Source organism: Marmota marmota, unplaced genomic scaffold (genome assembly GCF_001458135.2).
Source record: "Marmota marmota marmota unplaced genomic scaffold, marMar, whole genome shotgun sequence".
NCBI lineage: Eukaryota > Metazoa > Chordata > Mammalia > Rodentia > Sciuridae > Marmota > Marmota marmota.
Window position 1 is genome coordinate 15,073,453 of NW_026000026.1, and position 6,004 is coordinate 15,079,456.

The 6,004-nt window shown below is 48.2% G+C and overlaps 1 non-coding gene across 1 annotated transcript; it reads left to right on the forward strand.

Moving 5' to 3' along the window:
- The first annotated feature begins 2,604 nt into the window (after positions 1-2,604).
- Positions 2,605-2,677, forward strand: Trnav-cac. The gene has a single exon. It is a non-coding gene; the product is annotated as a tRNA-Val (tRNA).
- The last annotated feature ends 3,327 nt before the right edge of the window (positions 2,678-6,004 follow it).

The following is a 6,004-nucleotide window of genomic DNA, read 5'->3' on the forward strand; positions in this document are numbered from 1 at the left end:
GCTGCCTTTGAGGTAGGAATGCCACCCATTGTATAGACAAGACGCGGAGGCATGTGTGAGCTTCAGCGGCTAAGGTCTGGAGCTGGTTCCAGAGTAACAGGGTCCCGAACACAGGCAGGGTGTGGGTGCATCTGCACGCCCTGATGCTCTCACATGGGCACACCCCGCTCCATGGAATCACAGAGAGCTCGTCCCCCAGCCCTGCGTAGCCTCTCCCACAGGGTGTACAGGAAATGAACATCGTGCATAAATACACAAAAGCCCACCTGGATCTGAGCTGTCTGGACCAGAGGCTGTCCCACAATGCGCCATCTGAAGCACTCTGCAAGACGTGTGGATCCCAGCAGCAGCAGGAGCCCCCTTTTATACGCATAAAGAAACAGACGCTCAGAGGGCAAGTCATTTGCCCAGGGTGACCTCATCAGCGGGTGGCAGAGCCGGATGTGCACCCAATTATTGCCACTTCATAAATACAGACAGACAGATGGACACGGGAAAGCACAGCCTGCAGCAGAGCCACTCAGGTAGAACCCCCATCATTTACCCTGTGAGTTTGCACATCCACAGAAAATCCTGCCGGGCCACCTCATCTGATGAGTCCCCTCTCCATCTGCATCCGCATAGAATGGTCCTGCTTTCACTACGGTAGCTTTGCAGTGGGTAGAGATGTCAGGTGTGGGGACGGGAAGCAATTGGGGTGGCCCAAGTTAAGGGCTGTCAACCTCACACAGGGTAAGAACCTTTTTTCTCCCCCCTGGATTTTACCCCACTGGAGTCTGCTATTGCCCCCTTCAATGTCCCCATTGGAATTCTTTCTGGGCTTGGGCAAGGGAAGGGGAAATTCTCCCAGAGTGTGGTAGGATCCAAGGCAGGACAGCCTGGTGGGTGAGGGGGCAGGCTCTATGTCCTGACAGCCTGGTTCATGGCCCAGCCCTGTGTGACCATCAGCAAGTTATTTATTCTCTCTGTGCCTCTGTTTCCTCGTTCACTAAGTGAAGCTACCTCGAGACATCAGTGTGAGGACTAAATGGGTTAGTCCATCTTAGGACACTTGTCACAATGTCTGGCACAGAGCAAGCTGTCAGTGAATAATAACTGCTAATAATCCTAAGAGTCCCCACTTCATTTAGCACATACGAGACTGCAGGCTCTAAGTGTTTCGTGCATATCATGATTTCATTTAAGCCTCCTCTCAGCTCCACGGGTTAAGTATCAGGATCCCCATTCTACAGACAAGAAAATGGAAACTCAGAGAGGTCAAGGAATTTGCCCAAGTTCACACAACTAGTTGCGGGGGAAATTGGATTCCATGCCAGGTCTCTCTGACTTTTACACAGTATTCTTTTTAAAGTAGTTTTTTAGAAAAGATGGTGAAGCAGGAGTCTGGTACTTGAGAGAGGAGACCAAAGGTCTTTAGAAATCATCTCAGTCATCCTCTCATTTGCCAGTTGAGGAAAGATGTTCACAGAGGTTAAGTAGCTTGTCCAAGGTCACACAGGAACTGGCAGACTTGGGACAGCAACCCAGATCTGTGTCACTCTGAATCCAAGCAGTCGGAGGAAGAGAACTGAGGAGGGGGCATGTGGAAAACCACAGGTAGGACCCAAGCTCTGCGAAACTCATGACGGCTTCAGAGGAACTGACTCCTCAGCAAATAAATCCTGCGTGGAAGCAGCTCTGAGCTCCAGGCTCTCTTGATCTCTCTGCACCCTAATGGCAATGCCACCTGTCCTGCAGATTTCCGGAAGGAGGCAGGATGACCCAGTGTAAGGATGAGGACCAGAATTGTGGAATCAGATAGCTCTGGGTGACCTCAAGGCAAGTCATGGGTCCTCTCTGTGCCTGTTTCCCCATCTGTAAAATGGGAATCGGAAAAGGCGCTGCCTTATTCAGCCACTCTGGGAGGTTCAGTGAGAACAGAAGGAGTTTAGCTGACTGCAGTTTGTTCAGTATTAGCGACCAGCCTCCTCAAACAGAAGCACTATGTGAATCCAAAGACGAAATGCTTAGGACAGGTACAACCAACTCAGGTTGACCAAAGTCAAAACAGGGGCTCAATGGGGTTCTCAGGTGGAAGGGGAGCGCCTCAGGTGGGCTGTACACAGTGTGAATTTTTTAAACTAGCATTTATACATACTTACAGGGTAAGAGTGAGAATTTAGGAAGTGTATATAATGCGTATTGATCAAATCAGGGTAATTAGCATCTCCATTGCCTCAAACGTTTATCAATTATTATTATTATTTTATTTTATTTTTTATTTTTTGGTACTGGGGATTACCACTGAGCTACATCCCCAGCCCTTTTTAAATTTTATTTTGAGACAGATTCTTGCTGAATTACAGAGGCTGGTCTGGAACTTGTGATCCTCCTGCCCCAGCCTCCTGAGTTGCTGGGATTACCAGTGTGCACCACTATACCTGGCAAATATCTATCACGTCTTTGTATTGAGGGTCTTTGAGCTCATCCTGTCTGATTCTTTATAAATTATCTGTCCTTGTTTACTATTGTGATCTGCATAGTGATTACACAGGTGAATGTTATGTTCCAAGTTCCAAGTTCTTCTAGCTGTACACTCAAGATTTAGAGGTGTTTCATGGGGCTGGGGATATAGCTCAGTTGGTAGAGTGCTTGCCCCACATGCACAAGGCCCTGGGTTCAATCCCCAGTACCACCAAAAAAATAGAAATTGGGCACTTCAAATTGAGGTTGTGCCTCACTAAAACAATTGAGGCCTATATATGGTAAAAATCTTTGTTTAAAATAATTATTTCAATAAGTATAACATTAAAACCCTACATAAGGAAAAGCACACACACACACAGATGGTAATAAACCATTCTTGTCTTTCCAATGTGTACTTCCTGCCCATGCACATACATGCCTTCCCCAATATACTGCTAAAACCCCCATCAATGTACACACATAACCAAAGACCCCAACACCCACACAACAGAAGGCGCCATCCCACGGAACAGGCACGACCAGATGCTTCTCCAACTCTGAGTACACAGAAGCACCCTGCAGATGTGTACAGAGACACATGCAAGCTAAACCTAGGAGCTGAATTGATGGGATGGTTTTGTTTTGCTTTGTTTTTTTTTCCCCCCCCAGTACTGGAGATTGAACCCAGAGGTGCCCTACCTCTGAGCTACATTCCCAGCCATTTTATTTATTTATTTATTTATTTTAGACAGAGTCTAAGTTGCCCAGGCTGGCCTCTAATTTGTGATCCTCCTGCCTCAGCCTCTTGAGTAGCTGGGAACACAGGTGTCAGTCAGGGTAGTCTTGAGTCAAATTTTTGAGTCAGACATATCTGGGTGGAAGTCTTAGGCCTGCCACTCTCTTACCATGGGACCTAGGGCAAGTCACTACATCAGCTGTGAACCTCTGCCTCCTCACCAGTAAGATGAGCCCAACTAGATTTCTCATGAAATGAAATAAAGAGGAAGGGAGGTTGTGGCTCAGTGGTAGAGCACTTGCCTAACATGTGTGGGGCCCCGGATTCGATTCTCAGCACCACATATAAATAAATAAAATAAAGGTCCATTGACATCTTAAAAAAAAAAAAAAAAAAAAGGAAGGGAAGGATATTGGCCAAATACGTAACAACAAACCCCACCATTATGTACAAATACACTGCACCAATAAAAAAGAAATAAAGAGGAAGATCATAAGCAAATAAGCTCTTCCAGAGAAGGAGCTGTGTCTAATTTGTCTCCATATCTTCAGGGCCTCACATCAAACTTGTGTTGTGAATTCATCCAGATTAATCTGTAGATCAACACGATCCCCATTCAAACTCCAACGAAACTTCTGGAGGAAGTTAAATGTCTGATTGTAAACTGCTAGGGAAGCTATGGCCCAAGAACTTTGAGACACTGAATTGATTATAATATTAGTAATATATATGACTCCAAAAAAACAGGAAAAATGAGTGGAGGTTGGCTGAGCCACAGGAGAAGCTGGGTCATGGGAGAGTCGCCTACAGTACTGGAAGAGGGGACAGCTGGTGCAGAGGCCCTGAGGCTGGAGAAAACTGGGAGCATTTGAAAAACTAACAAAGGGCCGGTTAGGGCAGCCTTTGAGGGTAGAGAGCGAGAGCGATGGAAGAGACTGCTTGAAAGTAAACGGAGGTGCCAGGCGCAGTGGCGCAGGCCTGTAATCCCAGCGGCTCCGGAGTCTGAGGCAGGATGATCGTGAGTTCAAAGCCAACCTCAGAGTTCAAAGCCAACCTCAGCAAAAGTCAGGCGATAAGCAACTCAGTGAGATCCTGTCTCTAAATAAAATACAAAATAGGGTTGGGGATGTAGCTCAGTGGTCGAGTGCCCCTGAGTTCAATCCCTGGTAACCCCAAAAAGTAAGCAGAGGTAAATGGACCTGAGTCTCCCTGGGCTCCAGGTAAGGAGAGGGAAGATAAGGGAGGGAGGAAGGAGTGTTCAGCCTTCAGGGAAAGGGCATTTCCTTTCTGTCCAACCCCCTAGCAACTGATTCCCGGCACACCCTCAGGATGAAGCCTGGAGGGGTGACCTGAGGTGTCCCTCCTATTAAGGATAACTCAGCTAAGAGGGAGCAAGCACCACTGTGTGCACAAAGTGGGGGTGTTGGCAGAGTGTTTGCAGGGACTGAGCCCGCACACCTGGTATCAGAGGGGGCTAACCGCCTTCCAAAAAAAACAGAAAGGTGTAGCGAGGAGGAGGAGGACCGGCGGGTCCCGTGGGCCAGGCCTGTCTGCAGAGGCATCGCAGCCCCCGCCCGAGGCGCCAGCGGGGAGCTCCGGGCAGCGCGGCGCAGTTGGCTGCAGAACCCGACCCAGAGCTCCGCGCCGCGCCTGAGCGCTGCAGTCCGGGCCAAGGCCGTGCCCTCGGGGGCCGGGGACAGGCTGCGGGAGGACTGGGGAATCCTTGCCCGTCCAGCCCGGACAGCTGCACAGCCAGGTGTGGCCGCGGAATTTGCTGTGTCGCGGGCCCGCGCAGCTGGAGCGGAAAAGCCTCGGTGTCAGCGCCCACCGCCTGCCACGGGCGCTGCCCCCAGCGCCGCACATTCCTGCGGACCCTAAGAATGCAGCAGGGCGGGGCGCAGGGGACCGGTGGGACCCTTCGGCCAACTCTGTAGTATGGGAACTGAGTCACCCTTCCCATCTGGCTATGGGGACAGTGACACTTTACCTGTCTTACGAGGAACCTAAAAAGACAATCTTTATTTTAGAGGTGATCATTTATTGTGTCCCTAACACTCAGCATATCCTCACAGCGAAGTTGATTTTTTTTTTTTTACAAGAGTGGAAACATTAAATGACTTGACCCAGGTCGTCCAATAATAAACAGTCTAGACTTGAACTCAGGTCTATGAATTATGTACTACTCGGTCTCCAAACCCTATCAAATGTGACTTGGTAAACTCTAAAGTGCTGTGACCTTGTGGATTGGGCAGATGAGTTCAGAGGGGGACCTCCAGACCCAGGAGGCAGTGGGATAGAGGTTAGGCATTCTGTCCCTGGGGCACCCAGACCTTAGCCTGAGTCCCAGATCTGTTGGATTGTTATTCATGTGACCTTGGCTAAATTTCTTAGTCTCTCTTGGCCTCAGTATTTCCATTCATAGAAAGGAGTAATGACTGTACCTACCTCTGAGGTCCTTGTGAGACACAAAATGCCAAGCCACTGGGCTCAATCTGATAATCACTATTCCAAGAATTTAGGAATTTTATTCCTTGTCTGGTACTCCTTGTTTTCTGGTTGTTACTTGATTATTTATTTGTTTTAATAGCATTTTTGTGAAATATAACACACACAACATTTATAAAATACAAGTGTATAGCTTAACATCTTATTTATTTTTACTATTCTGGGAATTGAACTGAGAGTTGCTCTAACACTAAACTACATCCCCAACCCCTTTATTTTCCCTTTCTTTCTTTCTTTCCTTCCTTCCTTCCTTCCTTCCTTCCTTCCTTCCTTCCTTCCTTCCTTCCCCCCCCCCTCCTTCTTTCTCTCTCTCCCTTC